Genomic DNA, 16,719 nt, shown 5'->3' with positions numbered 1-16,719 from the left:
CCTATTGTGTACTCACCTCTCGGGATGAAATGCAGTAGGTCAAAGCCAGTCTGGGCAATCCCAGTCGTCTCTACTAGGGATCTGTCTGGGATAGACGTGTGACTCAGTCCTGGAAGATGAAACAGAAGGGGAAATGTTCAGGGAGACATCTGGGAAGGATCTTACTCTTCTTTTGGAAGCAAACAGAGAGAAAGAAATATACATGTTTGCTCCCACTTTGTTCAGTCTTTCTTGGGACACAGTTATGTGCCGATGTGTTTCGGATCCTTAGCCGTCATCTTTTAACCATGAATGAAAGACCAAACAATTCACAGTGATGCTGGCCTCACACTGTGTCACTGTTGGGCTCCTTGACCTCAGCACCACCCACCTCCAGCTTCCTTGTTATTTGGTAAACAGCACGGCTTTTCGGTTTAGGCCATTAATTGTGTGTTCTCATACTTGCTGCGAAAATATCCGGATTCATTCAGGTTGTAAATCTGTTCTATTAATGAGCTAGAGTGAATTATTAAAAGTTTGTTTGGAATGAGGAGCTTTCTCAAATGACTTAGAATCGTGTGTGAAATTGTAGTATAAGAGGGATTATAGACAGGGATTAATATAACCTGGTATTGCATTATCTTGGACATAACCATTTGGGCTTAGATTTGTATAAGAAGTAGCCACTTGGAGAGCAGAGTGAATTCGACCATGAAATCAATTTGATTTTCCTATCTAATTAAGAAGTAAGTGTGTGTGTGGGTGTATGTGGGTGCAGGTTCTCTAGGAACACGGAATGCATGGATTACACCTAACTAGAGATTGTTCAGAACATACCAGACTAGGAATTAAGGAGGAAAATACCTTTGACCTCTCAATAAAGACGTTACAAATCCATGCTCTAAAGTTCAGGCTTCTGAATTTCATTAAGAACCCCAAGTTCCTCCCTCAAAGCTTGTTTCCAGAACGAATAAAAACGCAATGCTAGGAGTCAAGATGGCAGACTAGGAGGACGTGGAATTCTCGTCTCCACACAACTAGGGCACCTGCCAGGCCCCGGCAGGGGACCGCGGACACCTAAGTGGACGGGAGGAGCCCCCAGCGACCGGGTAGGACGTGGGGCGTGGCGGGAGTGAGGGGGGAGGAGAAGTGGAGGCGGGACAGGACTGGCGCCCTGAGGGGCAGCTGGTGGAGGGGAAGGGATCCCACGCCCGAAGGGGGAAACTGGGGGACCACTGGGAGGGCAGAGGATCAAAAGGGAGCGTGGCCAGGTTTCCCCTGCCCACTTGGGCCCCCGGGAACCTGCTGAGATCCTGGGCCTGATCCTCTGCCCACCGAGGCCCCCTCCTGCCACGGGGTCCTGCGGGAGTGGGAGGGAGGGAAGGGGAGCAAAAGTAAAGGCCGGACCTCTGGGACCTGCACCCCTGAGGGGCGGCTGGGGGAGGGGAGGGGTTCCTACACCCAGCGGGACCCACCCACGGTTAGGGGTGCAGCGGGGACGGGGGAGACCCTGGGGGAGACGGTGAGGAAGGGGCGTGGAGGAACGGAAGGGCACTCGGCCAGTGCTTTCCCTGTCCACTCAGGCGCCAGGGAGTCTGCTGGGCTCCGGGGCCTAATCCTCTGCCCTCAGAGCCTCCCTCCTGCCGTGCAGAGCCCAAGCCCCGCCCCTACACCCCCACCCGGGGCCCCACCTCTACACTCTGAGACCCCCTCTGAGACCCCCCTCTAACACACTGGGCCTAAGCCCCACCCACACACCCTCACCCAGGGCCCTACCTCCAAACTCCAGAACTCCACACTCCAGAGGCCCCCTTTCCACGGGCTGCCTCTCCCCTTCGAGCAGGTCCTAAGCAGAAGCCCCGCCCCATGCTCGAACGTCACCCTCCACCCGCCTAGGCCCCGCCCCACCCTAAACCCCGCCCCTGCCTAAACTCCACCCCCACCTAAACTCCGCTCCCCATAGCCAAGACTTTTTTTTTTTTTTTTTCTCCTCTTTTAGATTGGGGTTCTATTTTACCTTGTTGATTCATTGTTGTTGATTCTTTTATATTTTAATTTTTCCTAATAAATCTTTTAGTTTTCTAATTTTATTTTATTCTTTATACTCTGTTAGTGATCTCTCCTTTTGGCTTGTTCCCCCCACACCTTTTTTTTTCTTTTTTCTCTTGTGGTTTTATTTTACCTTGTTGCAGTTGTTTCGATTATAGTTTTATTTTTCCTAATTTTTTTTTATCTTTCTAATTTTATTTTGTTTTTTATTCTTGATATTGCACTGCTCCTTTTTTTCTTTCTTTCTTCCTTTTTTTTTTTTTCTACAGTGCCACGAAGCTTGTGGCATCTTGGTTCCCAGGCCAGAGGTGGGGCCCAAGCTCCTGTGGTGGGAGCTCCGAGTCCAAACCACTGGACTAACAGAGAACCTCAGATCCCAGGGAATATCAATCAGAGTGAGGCCTCTCGAAGGTCCTCATCTCGGCACCAAGACCCAGCTCTATCCAACTGCCTGCAAACTCCAGTGCTGGGTGCCTCAAGTCAAACAACCAGCAAGACAGGAATACAGCACCACCCATCAAAAAAAAAAAAAAAAAAAAAGAAATGACAAAAAAATTTGTTACAGATGAAGGAGCAAGGTAAAAACTTACAAGACTAAATAAATGAAGATGAAATAGGCAACCTACCCGAAAAAGAATTCAGAGTAATGATAGTAAAGATGATCCAATATCTCAGAAATAGAATGGAGAAAATACAAGAAACATGTAACAAGGGTCTAGAAGAACTAAAGAGAAAGCAAACAGTGATGAACAACACAATTACTGAAATTAAAAATACTCTAGAAGGAATCAATAACAGAATAACTGAGGCAGAAGAACGGATAAGTGAGCTGGAAGATAAAATGGTGGAAATAACTGCCGGGGAGCAGAATAAAGAAAAAAGAATGAAAAGAACTGAGGACAGTCTCATAGAGACCTCTGGGACAACATTAAACACACCAACATTCGAATTATAGGGGTCCCAGAAGAAGAAGAGAAAAAGAAAGGGTCTGAGAAAATATTTGAAGAGATTATAGTCAAAAACTTCCTTAACATGGGAAAGGAAATAATCAAGTCCAGGAAGCACAGAGAGTACCATACAGAATAACCTCAAAGAGAAACACACTGAGACACATATTAATCAAACTATTACAAATTAAATACAAAGAAAAAATATTGAAAGTAGCAAGGGAAAAGCAACAAATAACATACAACGGAATCCTCATAAGGTTAACAGCTGATTTTTCAGCAGAAACTCTGCAAGCCAGAAGGGAGTGGCAAGATATATTTACAGTGATGAAAGGGAAGAACCTACAACCAAGATTACCCAGCAAGGATCTCATTCAGGTTTGATGGAGAAATTAAAACCTTTACAGATAAGTAAAAGTTAAGAGAATTCAGCACCACCAAACCAGCTTTACAAGAAATGCTAAAGGAACTCCTCTAGGCAGGAAACACAAGAGAAGGAAAAGAACTACAAAAACAAGCCCAAAACAATTAAGAAAATGGTAATAGGAACACACATATCGATAATTACCTTAAATGTAAATGGATTAAATGCTCCAACCAAAACACATAGACTGGCTGAATGGATACAAAAACAAGACCCGTACATATGCTCTCTACAAGAGACCCACTACAGACCTAGGGATGCATACAGACTGAAAGTGAGGCGATGGAAAAAGATATTCTGTGCAAATGGAAATCAAAAGAAAGCTGAAGTAGCAATTCTCATATCAGACAAAATAGAATTTAAAATAAAGACTATTACAAGAGACAAAGAAGGACACTACATAATGATCAAGGGATCAATCCAAGAAGAAGATATGATAATTGTAAATATTTATGCACCCAACATAGGAGCACCTCAATACATAAGGCAAATACTAACAGACATAAAAGGGGAAATTGACAGTAACACAATAATAGATGGGAACTTTAACACCCCACTTTCACCAATGGACAGATGATCCAAAATGAAAATAAATAAAGAAACACAAGCTTTAAATGACACATTAAACAAGATGGACTTAATTGATATTTATAGGACATTCCATCCAAAAACAACAGAATACACGTTCTTCTCAAGTGCTCATGGAACATTCTCCAGGATAGACCATATTTTGTGTTACAAATCAAGCCTTGGTAAATTTAAGAAAATTGAAATCGTATCAAGTATCTTTTCCAACCACAACGCTGTGAGACTAGATATCAATTACAGGAAAAAAACTGTAAAGAATACAAACACATGGAGGCTAAACAATATGCTACTAAATAACCAAGAGATCACTGAAGAAATCAAAGAGGAAATCAGAAATTACCTAGAAACAAATGACAATGAAAACACAGTGGCCCAAAACGTATGGGATGCAGCAAAAGCAGTTCTAAGAGGGAAGTTTATAGCAATAAAATCCTACCTCAAGAAACAACAAAAATCTCAAATAAACAACCTAACCTTACACCTAAAGCAATTAGAGAAAGAAGAACAAAAAACCCCAAAGTTAGCAGAAGGAAAGAAATCATAAAGATCAGATCAGAAATAAATGAAAAAGAAATGAAAGAAACAATAGCAAAGATCAATAAAACTAAAAGCTGGTTCTTAGAGAAGATAAACAAAATTTATAAACCATTAGCCAGACTCATCAAGAAAAAAAGGGAGGATACTCAAATCAACAGCATTAGAAATGAAAAAGGAGAAGTAACAACTGACACTGCAGAAATACAAAGGATCATGAGAGATTACTACAAGCAACCCTATGCCAATAAAATGGACAACCTGGAAGAAATGCACAAATTCTTAGAAAAGTAGAACTTTCCAAGACTGAACCAGGAAGAAATAGAAAACATAAACAGACCACTCACAAGCACTGAAATTGAAATTGTGATTAAAAATCTTCCAACAAACAAAAGCCCAGGACCAGACGGGTTCACAGGCGAATTCTCTCAAACATTTATAGAAGAGCTAACACCTATCCTTCTCAAACTCTTCCAAAATATAGCAGAGGGAGGAACACTCCCAAACTCATTCTACGAGGCCACCATCACCCTGATACCAAAACCAGACAAAGATGCCACAAAAAAAGAAAACTACAGGCCAATATCACTGATGAACATAGATGCAAAAATCCTCAACAAAATACTAGCAAACAGAATCCAACAGCACATTAAAATAAAAGGATCATACACCATGGTCAAATGGGGTTTATCCCAGGAATGCAAGGATTCTTCAATATCCGCAAACCGATCAATGTGATAAACCATGTTAACAAAATGAAGGAGAAAAACCATATGATCATCTCAATAGATGCAGAAAAAGCTTTTGACAAAATTCAACACCCATTTATGATAAAAACTCTCCAGAAGTGGGCACAGAGGGAACCTACCTCAACATAATAAAGGCCATATATGACAAACCCACAGCCAACATTGTTCTCAATGGTGAAAAACTGAAACCATTTCCTCTAATATCAGGAACAAGACAAGGTTGCCCACCCCCACCACTATTATTCAACATAGTTTTGGAAGTTTTAGCCACAGCAATTTGAGAAGAAAAAAAAAATAAAAGGGGGCTTCCCTGGTGGCACAGTGGTTAAGAATCTGCCTGCCAATGCAGGGGACACGGGTTCGAGCCCTGGTCTGGGAAGATCCCACATGCCGTGGAGCAACTAAGCCCGTGAGGCACAACTACTGAGCCTGCGCGTCTAGAGCCTGTGCTCCGCAACAAGAGAAGCCACGACAATGAGAAGCCCGCGCACCGCGATGAAGAGTAGCCCCTGCTCGCTGCAACTAGAGAAAGCCCGTGCACAGAAACGAAAACCCAACACAGCCAAAAATAAATAAATAACTTTATTTTAAAATAAATAAATAAATAAAAATAAAAGGAATCTGAATCAGAAAAGAAGAAACAAAACTGTCACTGTTTGCAGATGATATGATACTATACATAGAAAATCCTAAAGATGCTACCAGAAAACTATTAGAGCTAATTACTGAATTTGGTAGAGTAGCAGGATACAAAATTAATGCACAGAAATATCTTGCATTTCTATACACTAATGATGAAAAATCTGAAAGAAAAATTAAGGAAACACTCCCATTTACCACTGCAACAAAAAGAATAAAATACCTAGGAATAAACCTACCTAAGGAGACAAAAGACCTGTATGCAGAAAACTATAAGACACTGATGAAAGAAATTAAAGATGATACAAACAGATGGAGAGATATATTATGTTCTTGGATTGGAAGAATCAACATTGTGAAAATGACTATACTACCCAAAGCAATCTACAGATTCAGTGAAATCCCTATCAAACTACCAATGGCATTTTTCACAGAACTAGAACAAAAAATTGCACAATTTGTATGGAAACACAAAAGACCCCGAATAGCCAAAACAATCTTGAGAAAGAAAAATGGAGCTGGAGGAATCAGGCTCCCGGACTTCAGACTATACTACAAAGCTACAGTAATCAAGACAGTATGGTACTGGCACAAAAACACAAATATAGATCAATGGAACAGGATAGAAAGCCCAGAGATAAACCCATGCACATATGGTCACCTTATCTTTGATAAAGGAGGCAAGAATATACAAAGGAGAAAAGAAAGCCTCTTCAACAAGTGGTGCTGGGAAAATTGGACAGCTACATGTAAAAGAATGAAATTAGAACACTTCCTAACACCATACACAAAAATAAAATTAAAATGGATTAAAGACCTAAATGTAAGGCCAGACACTATAAAACTCTTAGAGGAAAACATAGGCAGAACACTCTATGACATAAATCACAGCAAGATCCTTTTTGACCCACCTCCTAGAGAAATGGAAATAAAATAAAAAAACATATGGGACCTTATGAAACTTAAGAGCTTTTGCACAGCAAAGGAAACCTTAAACAAGACGAAAAGACAACCCTCAGAATGGGAGAAAATATTTGCAAATGAAGCAACTGAGAAAGGATTAATCTCCAAAATATACAAGCAGCTCATGCAGCTCAATATCAATAAAACAAACAAACAATCCAAAAATGGGCAGAAGACCTAAATAGACATTTCTCCAAAGAAGATATTCAGATTGCCAACAAACACATGAAAAGACGCTCAACATCACTAATCATTAGAGAAATGTAAATCAAAACTATCACCTCACACCAGTCAGAATGGCCATCAACAAAAAATCTACAAACAAATGCTGGAGAGGGTGTTGAGAAAAGGCAACCCTCTTGCACTGTTGGTGGGACTATAAATTGATATAGCCACTATGGAGAACAGTATGGAGGTTCCTTAAAAAACTAAAAATAGAACTACCATATGACCCAGCAATCGCACTACTGGGCATATACCCTGAGAAAACCGTAATTCAAAAAGAATCATGTACCACAATGTACACTGCAGCTCTATTTACCATAGCCAGGACATGGAAGCAACCTAAGTGTTCATCGACAGATGAATGGATAAAGAAGATGTGGCACATATATACAATGGAATATTGCTCAGCCATAAAAAGACACGAAATTGAGTTATTTTTAGTGAGGTGGATGGACCTAGAGTCTGTCATACAGAGTGAAGTAAGTCAGAATGAGAAAAAGAAATACCGCATACTAACAGATATATATGGAATCTAAAAAAAAATATGGTTCTGAAGAACCTAGAGGCAGGACAGGAATAAAGACGCAGACGTAGAGAATGGACATGAGGACACGGGGAGGGGGAAGGGTAAGCTGGGATGAAGTAAGAAAGTAGCAGTGACATATATACATTACCAAATGTAAAATAGATAGCTAGTGGGAAGCAGCTGCATGGCACAGCGAGATCAGCTTGGTGCTTTGCAACCACCTAGACGGGTGGGAAAAGGAGGGTGGGAGGGAGACGCAAGAGGGAGGGGATATGGGTATATACATATGCATATAGTTGATTCACTTTGTTATATAGCAGAAACTAACACAACACTGTAAAGCAATTATACTCCAATAAAGATGTTAAAAAAAATGCAATGCTATCTTGATGCCATTTTACCCTGTTTCTTTATTTTGACATTCCAACTTCGTAAGTTGCATTTTCTCTGCCACCTAGGCAACTTTCCAGGGCTCACAAGAGTAACACTCTTCAGACTTCTATTAACTCTTCATTAGCTTTGTTAACGATTGCAAACCCTGCTACATACTAACATTCATTTTAGTTGGATTGCATATTTTCTGAAAGCTTTCAAGCCATTTTATGATTGGCACAAATAACAGTTTGGATGGACAGTCCACATTCTCATCCATCTCTGACTTGTATTACTTTTTTTTTTTTTTAAGTATTTATTTAGTTATTTATTTATTTATGGCTGTGTTGGGTCTTCGTTTCTGTGCGAGGGCTTTCTCTAGTTGTGGCAAGCGGGGGCCACTCTTCATCGCGGTGCGCGGGCCTTTCACTACCGCGGCCTCTCTTATTGCGGAGCACGGGCTCCAGACGCGCAGGCTCAGTAATTGTGGCTCACGGGCCCAGTTGCTCCGCGGCATGTGGGATCTTCCCAGACCAGGGCTCAAACCCGTGTCCCCTGCATTGGCAGGCAGATTCTCAACCACTGCGCCACCAGGGAAGCCCTGTATTACTTTTTATTATTGGTTTATCTATGAAATTTTATGCATTATTTTGTTCCTGTACATTCTTGTGAACTTTTAACTACCTGGCAGGGGTCCATACTTCCTAAATTTGTGAAGAGACAACTCCTTGCCCCCCACCAAACTGCTCTCACAGAACAAATTAAGGAAAGAAAATTTCTTTATCTCAAGATAAAAGGGGTACATTTCTATAGTGAAATTCTAACATGTACATAGTGCTTTACAGTATAAAGTGCATTCATATTTCTTATTTTATCCTCATAAGAACTCCGTAAAGTCAACAGGTGTGACTTTCTGTATGTTTCGTATTGAAAAAGCCAATGCTCAGAAAGTTTGAGACTTGCTCAAGTCAATCTCCTTTGAAGAAACAAATTCTAGCTCTGAATCCATGTCTCCTAATTCTAACCTCTAACAGAAGTAGGGCATTTGAACTGTTTTTTTTTTAAATTAATTTATTTATTTTTGCCTGCATTGGGTCTTCGATGTTGCGTGCGGGCTTTCTCTAGTTGCAGCGAGCAGGGGCTACTCTTCATTGCGGTGCGCGGGCTTCTCATTGCAGTGGCTTCTCTCGTTGTGGAGCATGGGCTCTAGGCACATGGGCTTCAGTAGTTGTGGCACATGGGCTCAGTAGTTGTGGCCCACAGGCTTAGTGGCTCCGCGGTATGTGGGATCTTCCTGGACCAGGGATCGAACACGTGTCCCCTGCATTGGCAGGTGCATTCTTAACCCCTGCACCACCAGGGAAGCCCTGAACTGATTTTTTGATGATGGTATTGCCACCATCTTTTTGAATGACTTTTGGAAATGATTAATTTTTGAAACAGAATTTTTGTCAGAGGTGGCCAATTAATTAGGCTGACCGACATCTGACATTTTCACTGAAATCACGGAGCCTATTTAAAAATATCTCCATCCATTTCTCTTTTAAAAACATGTAGGAAAAATGTTCATCCCTCATTAGGAATATGTAGAAATATTTTGGAAATGTGTGAACACAGTATGTAAAATCAGTGTAGTATACAACTATAAATTCTATGGGTGTAATGTGTCAGATTGTCAATGTCAATGGGAGATTGTAATAAAAAGTGTAAACATGAAGGTCCCCAGTTAATTTGCCATGCTATCTTTTTTCACTTGTATTCTCAGTAGATGACAGAATTCTGTGTACCTGCCCGTCAGATTTTCCTGGTGGTCCACATATGTTCAGTGTCATTCCATTTTAATTAACCTCAAGATTCTAGTTTATGTGGCAGAGCTGGGTTTCCTAATTATTTTCATAAACCTAGTGATCTTCCCAGAAACAAAGCGTGAGAGAAGATGCAAGCCATCAGAGCCACTGCTAAATCTCACACAAATAGGCAAAGGTACTAGAAAATGTAACAAACTACTGTTTGTTTTTTAAAGACTCTCATATTATTTACTTTTTGTTGAATGGTGTTAGAGTTAACTCTAGAAATGACTCAGGGGCTAATTCTTTTTCTTTCTGGACATCTGTCTATTTATCTATATGTATATTTTAAAGCATATTAAAGAAAATATGTCCTATGGTAATAGTTTTCATCTTTATAACGTATATGAAAAATTATTCTTGTTTTATCCTCTCAGGATAGTTAAGATGGAATTGAATTCACTGTTGCTCACATGCTGGCCTTGACAGAGAAAAGCCAGGATTATCTTCAGAATCAAAGCTTCATTATTGAGATAAAATGAAAGAGACTTTACCACTCTTTATGTAATTAAATGCAATCATTATTATGAAAATTTTTCTGCACAGCTGTTAGGATGAAAAAAAATTTGCATTATCAGTAATCCCTTTATATCTTTGACATGCTTCATAGCTCCTTATGTATTCCCTAGTCTGAAAATGAAAGAGAATTTGAAAACTTCCATAGGTAAGTGTTGCTTATTTGTTGCCTTAATAGCAATTCTATACCTTTTTTTTTTTCTTTTAACTCGGTGAACCATTCAAATGATTAAGATGCCATGTCCTTACAATTTATCCACTCAGTGGCTTGTAGATAAAGGGTCAAATGGCCAAGCAGGTCATAAAATAGTTAATTCGGTTTAGTCTCAAGCTTTGACAACTGAAGTAATAGCCTCCAATGAGGCTGTTAATTAGGCAACTTGTGTCATAACATATGTGTGAGAGTGGAGGTTGCATTGTGTTCCAACATAAGGGTCTGGATAGGTCCATGGCTGGGGAACTGGGGTGACTGGTGTATTACCTAAGCTACTTGACCACATCTGACAAGATTTTCCAATATATTCATTAGTATTAAAAATATAGTTAAATTTCCTTTGTCTAAATCTCAAATGATTCTGAACTCAGGCAGGGAAGATAGAGGTGCAGCATACTGGGATCCTTAAAAACCCATGTATTTATCCAAGTTCAGTAATTAGTCCAAGCTGAGACCTGAAAGGCCTGGGAATTTCCCATTCCAGTCCCTTGGTAAGTGGCCCTATGTCCTTTTGGGAAAGACTGGAAAGAAGATTCAGCAGTCACAGGTCCTCCCTTAAGGGAATCTGTTGTACTCTTTATTTACTCTCACTCTTTGTCTTGAGAAGTGATTTACACCTAAGAATTAGATGAGGTGGCCTTCTACTCCTTTCAGGTGTCAAAGACAGGCTCTTGCTTACAACACCCGAGACTGTAAGTTGACTCAGACCAAGCTGGACTCTATCTGCCCAACCATTTTAGTCCAAGAGATACCATGGTAAATCAGAAGCTACTAAAAATCCTTATGGGGCAAATTATTCTGGTTATCTTTCTGTCCCTGCTGCCTATCTTTGTAATCATGAACACCTTGTTTCTAGCAGTTCATTGCTGCCACTTAGTCTTTTTCTCTCTGGGATCCAATCCTCTTCATGGAAATCAGTGAGCCTATATCAACAGCTGCATTTCCACCTTGCATAAGGCCTACTGGGGATGTCTTCCAAGGTGCTGTATGGTTTTTTTCAATAAAAATATATATTAAAAATTTTTATTTGGAAATAATTTCAAACTTACAGCAAAGGTGCAAAAATAAGCCTATACGAAGAACAACAAATGCCCTTTACCCTGGTTCACTTATTTTTAATAGTTTGCTCCGTTTGCTTTATCAATGGACTCTCCTGCTCAACATTTGGGAGTAAGTTGCATACCTCTGGGTCTTTTGCCACTAAAAACTTATTTCCTAAGCAAAAAGATATATTCTCATGTAACAACTGTGCAGTTACCATCTTCAGTAAATTTAACATAAATTTCATACTTTTGTTTATCTATCATCCATTTTCCAATTTGGTCCACTGACGCAATAATGTTCTGTTGAATTTGCTTGGCCTCCAGTATAAAATGTAGTCTAGGGTTAGGTATTGCACTCAGTTGTCATGTTTTTTTGAGACTCATTTAATTTGGAACACTTCTAAAGCCTTTCTTTTTCTTTTATCACTATTTTTACTATTTATTACTATTATTAACATTTGTGCAGAATACAATCCTCCCCTACCTTTCAAAAAACAGAAGAGAATGTTCTTCGTTTTGAGTTTGTTTCATGTTTCCTCATGATTAAATTTAGATTATGTATTCCTAGGCAGAACACTACATAAAGGACATTGTGATTTGACATCCTTCTCAGGGTATCAAATCAAGAGGCATACAATGTCAATCTACATCTTTATCACCCTGTGAACGTGTCTGATTTCTTCACCTTGCCTTGCAGTGACTAAACAATCTAGAGGGACAATTTAAGATCATACAAATATTTTGCTCCTTAACAAAATTTGTCCCCCTGATTTTAGCATCAATTGATGATTCTTGCCTGTTCCAATATTTACTATATTACTATAATTCCACAATTCCCTTCACACATACCAATCAACATTTGGCATTCTTCTAAAGCAAGAGCCCCTCTCCTCTTTCCTTTCTTTCTTTCTCTCTCTCTCTTTCTTTCTTTCTTCTCTATATAAGTACATATCTTATATATATATATAACCATATATATTTTCTGTATAAGTCTATACCAAAATATACAAGTAAACATACATATGAAGGTGAATATATATATATACATTTAATACATTTTAGTGTGGACTCATAGTTTCCCATTTTTTACCCCAGTGGTTTATAACCAATTTATTTCTAAATGCTAGATATCTAATGCTAAAGCCCCCTCAAGGGAAATTCTTGCATAATAGATTGAGTGATTTAGGAGCACATCAAATAAATCCATTCCATTCTTATCTTTCTAAGTTTTAAAATTCCTTCTTCCATATTATCCTAAAAATTTTAGGCATCTCACCTTCATTTAGCGCAGGCCACCCACTGAGTCCATATCCCAGTTGACCAACCAAGCCAACACTTAATACCATATTGGGAAGTTTATGTTAGCACAATGAGCATATAATCCCTTGTAGGCACACCCATCTTGCTATATTTGGCCTGATCAATAGTTATATTTCTTTTTCCCTTGTCTAGCCCTCTTGGAACCATTCTCACACATAGCCCTCAGCTTCCTGCCAATATATATTAGCAGAGTCATGGCTCCATCTTGATACGTGATGTACCTTCTTCCATGTCAGAATGTATTTGTCTCGTTGGGACAAGCTGGGACCTCACTCTCGGTCATAGCTACAGGGTGCAGTAGAGGCAGAGTTGAGGGAAAGGAATTGTCATCCCTTTGAGAGGTGAACGTATCACAGTGTCTCCACATGAGTCAAGGCTTGTTTCATCACAGAGGGAAGAACTGTTGTTGGCCGAGGTATTTTCACTGGCCTTTGGGGATACAGAGTGGTCAGGTCCATTTGAATCCACCAAAATGTCCTCAGTCAGGACGCCACTTTCTCTTAATAAATGCTCAAGCTTTGACATACAAACCATGGCAAGGTTTTGCATTCAATTTATGTTGTGATTTAGCAAATTAGAGGAAGTGATTCTGTGTCTGATTTCTGGCTATGTCAGTTTCGAGGCTGCAAGAGATCATGATAAATGTTCCTTAATTTTCTAACCATGTCTTGGGCTGAGAACTTAAAACTCAGAGAGTGCGTTCCTCCTCTTCCTCACGCAATGTAAAAACAGGATCCACTTCAAATATCTTAAAGAGGAAAAGATGAAATGCAGAGAACTATAGGCTTACGTTAAGGAAGGCTGGAAGGGCAGATTGTAGTTGAGGCACCAGAAATGACTTCCACAATCAAGGGCAGATCCCCAAGGGACCGATTCCACTGGGACGAGCTCTGGAACTGAGAGTGGCCGTGGTGCAGGGACCAGGGATCCGGTCTCACGAAGCTAACGCCATACTGCCTCTGACACAACTCCTATCGAAACAAAAGAAGCAGGAAAAAGGACAGTTAAGAAGGCAGAAAGTCTTCAAATTTCCATGACCTTGTTTGTTAGGAAAACGTCAAAAGGGACAAGAAATGGTTTCGAACTCATTTTCACTTTACAAATCTCACTCGAGTGCATTCAATCTGAGGAAACTAATTTGCATCCAGAACCCTAGTTGCCATGGATAAATGCTGTTTTCAGTTTTCCCAAATCTCAGTCAGAGGTAGGGTAGAAATCTAGGCTGAACAAGCCAACCACAGTATTTAGCACGGTCCACCATCGAGAACTGCCACACTTGGACTCACAATCAAAACCCATTTACCTATTTTTAATGAGAGTTGTAAGCAGCAAATACTTGATTCAATGCTCATAGTGTGTACGTATAAACCATACTCATGAAATTCATAAAACAGATGATTCCGACTCCCCCAGGCTTAAGGGTATGACACCTCTTTTCCTCTTTTGTTTAATATTCTTAAATCATAAAAGTAAATGGCATCCAGCTCATGGCTAAAGGGATTTTGATATTTCGTTTTATACTTAATGGTAATGCATTTTTCTTTTCTAACAAAGCCTTGGTATATTAAAGTTAATCAACCAATAATTACATTTATTGCAATTAATATATTGCAATTAATATATATTGCAATTAATATATTTGCAATTAATTAATTAATATAAATTACAATGAACATATTTGCACTTCAGGCACAGCAAGACCCAGCCGATCTTTCAACAACACGGTATGGAAGAACCAGTCCAACCCTCAGTAAGGAAGAGTCTTATCTCCTCACAGAGGTAGCTGGGCTAATCTGAGGGTGCTGACCACACGACATCCTCTTGACTGTTAACTAACAGATTGGCTAACTTGATATATCTGTTGATATAGGTCCGATGTAAACATATCTTTTATGTTGTTGCTTTTATCAGTAATTGCATTTTTAACTGAAGTAGAAATTCATGGGGAAAAAAGGAAAAACACAACTGTAGGCTAATTGGCTTTGAAGTTCTGGGGGATTCATTTTATTATGGAAGATTCAACTGAAAGATAAATGCACATACACAGCATGAAAAAGTATCGACCACACGGAAACCACAGGAGAAAGCTCAGTTGGCTTGTGAAGCTATCTGATGCAGAGGTGCACAAACATAAACTAACTTTTATTGTGTTTGTTTTATTTATACTTGTTTATTTCTTCAAAGCAAGGACTTATTATTTGAAAAAGAATTCATTGAAAGGGAAAAAAGACTAAGAGAAGAAACTTTAAAAAGTGTCTTTCTAATATCTTATTTGAAGGTTTTCATTTTGTGGTAAATTATTTTGTTGCATTTTACATTTTAACTTATACTTGCAAATGTTTACTAGTTAACACGTTAACCTTTGTAATTCTTGCCTAAGAATATTTATTCCCCAAGCTCTGTTGTGAAAAGAATCTCCTTTATATAATAAAGTAAGGTGGGTATATATTAGAGTCAAGTTTCAGTTATTATCTGACCTTCTGTGTAGGAGTAGTTGACCCTTAAGAATACCTTTCCAAGGCAAAGCCCTCTGACTGCTTTGTAGCAATCAAATACCAATGGTGTCACAGGGGAAAACCACATCTTCACTTCTGATTGAGTGTCTAGAAGATTCACTCCATTCTCCAAATCTCTCTGAACAATGTAGATTGATCTTTGGAAGAGATAATGTTAACAGATATATGGTGCAAAGTTTTAAACATTATTTCATATGGTATTTTAAAATTTACTGAAAATAAGTATTTTCAATTATATCACAAAAATCAAAATTCTGACCCCAACTACAGATATGGCAGATGACACGTACAAAAATATCACTATAAGGAAACAGAAGACGTAGCTGAGAGAAGGGTGATGTGACCTGAGGAGCTGCGAGCAGGGCAGGGAGGGGGAAGGAGATCCTGTCGGGCTTTGGCGACTGTTTAACCATTTTTATTTCAACTGGAAGTCACTCTAAGATTTTAGCAGGGATGTGACATGATCCTATTTATGTTTTACAAATATCAGTCTGCTTTTTATACTTTTATAGCAATAAATGTCGTGATGATTTTTTTAAACTAATTAATTAATTATTTTTTAAAATTTTTGTCTGTGTTGGTTCTTCGTTGCTGTGTGCGGGCTTTCTCTAGTTGCGGCGAGCGGGGGCTACTCTTCGTTGCGGTGCGTGGGCTTCTCATTGCGGTGGCTTCTCTTGTTGTGGAGCACGGGCTCTAGGCGTGAGGGCTTCAGTAGTTGTGGCGTGCAGGCTCAGTAGTTGTGGCTCGCGGGCTCAGTAGTTGTGGCACAAGGGCTTAGGTGCTCTGCAGCATGTGGGATCTTCCCGGACCAGGGCTCAAACCCGTGTCCCCTGCACTGGCAGGCAGATTCTTAACCACTGCGCCACCAGGGAAGGCCTGTCATGATGATTAATAGCACATTTTTGACAGAGTATTTATCCCTTTTAACAGATGTTTTCTTCATGATTTCAGCTAGTTCACTTGTAGCACAGACACCATGTGAAAGATGCTTTTAAACACAGAAACCATCTTTAAAACTGTTTCTGAATGAAGATGGGTTTTAACATATATAAATCTGATATGTATAAAAAGCAAATTTAGAAGATCTGTACATGTTACTATGAAATAGAAGATATGTGACTTAAATATTATTAAGTGCTTCACAGTGTTGTTGATAAAAGTTACAATGTGGCTAAACAGTTCTTGTTGTAGGTTAGGTGCATGTTAACATTAGTGTATTAAAATATTTAGACAATATTTGCCATAAAGAATACTGATGTAGCAATATA

Source organism: Balaenoptera physalus, assembly GCF_965194825.1.
Source record: "Balaenoptera physalus genome assembly, chromosome: 21".
Taxonomy (NCBI): domain Eukaryota; kingdom Metazoa; phylum Chordata; class Mammalia; order Artiodactyla; family Balaenopteridae; genus Balaenoptera; species Balaenoptera physalus.
The sequence above is the reverse complement of the archived record's forward strand: the minus strand, read 5'-3'. Positions refer to the sequence as shown.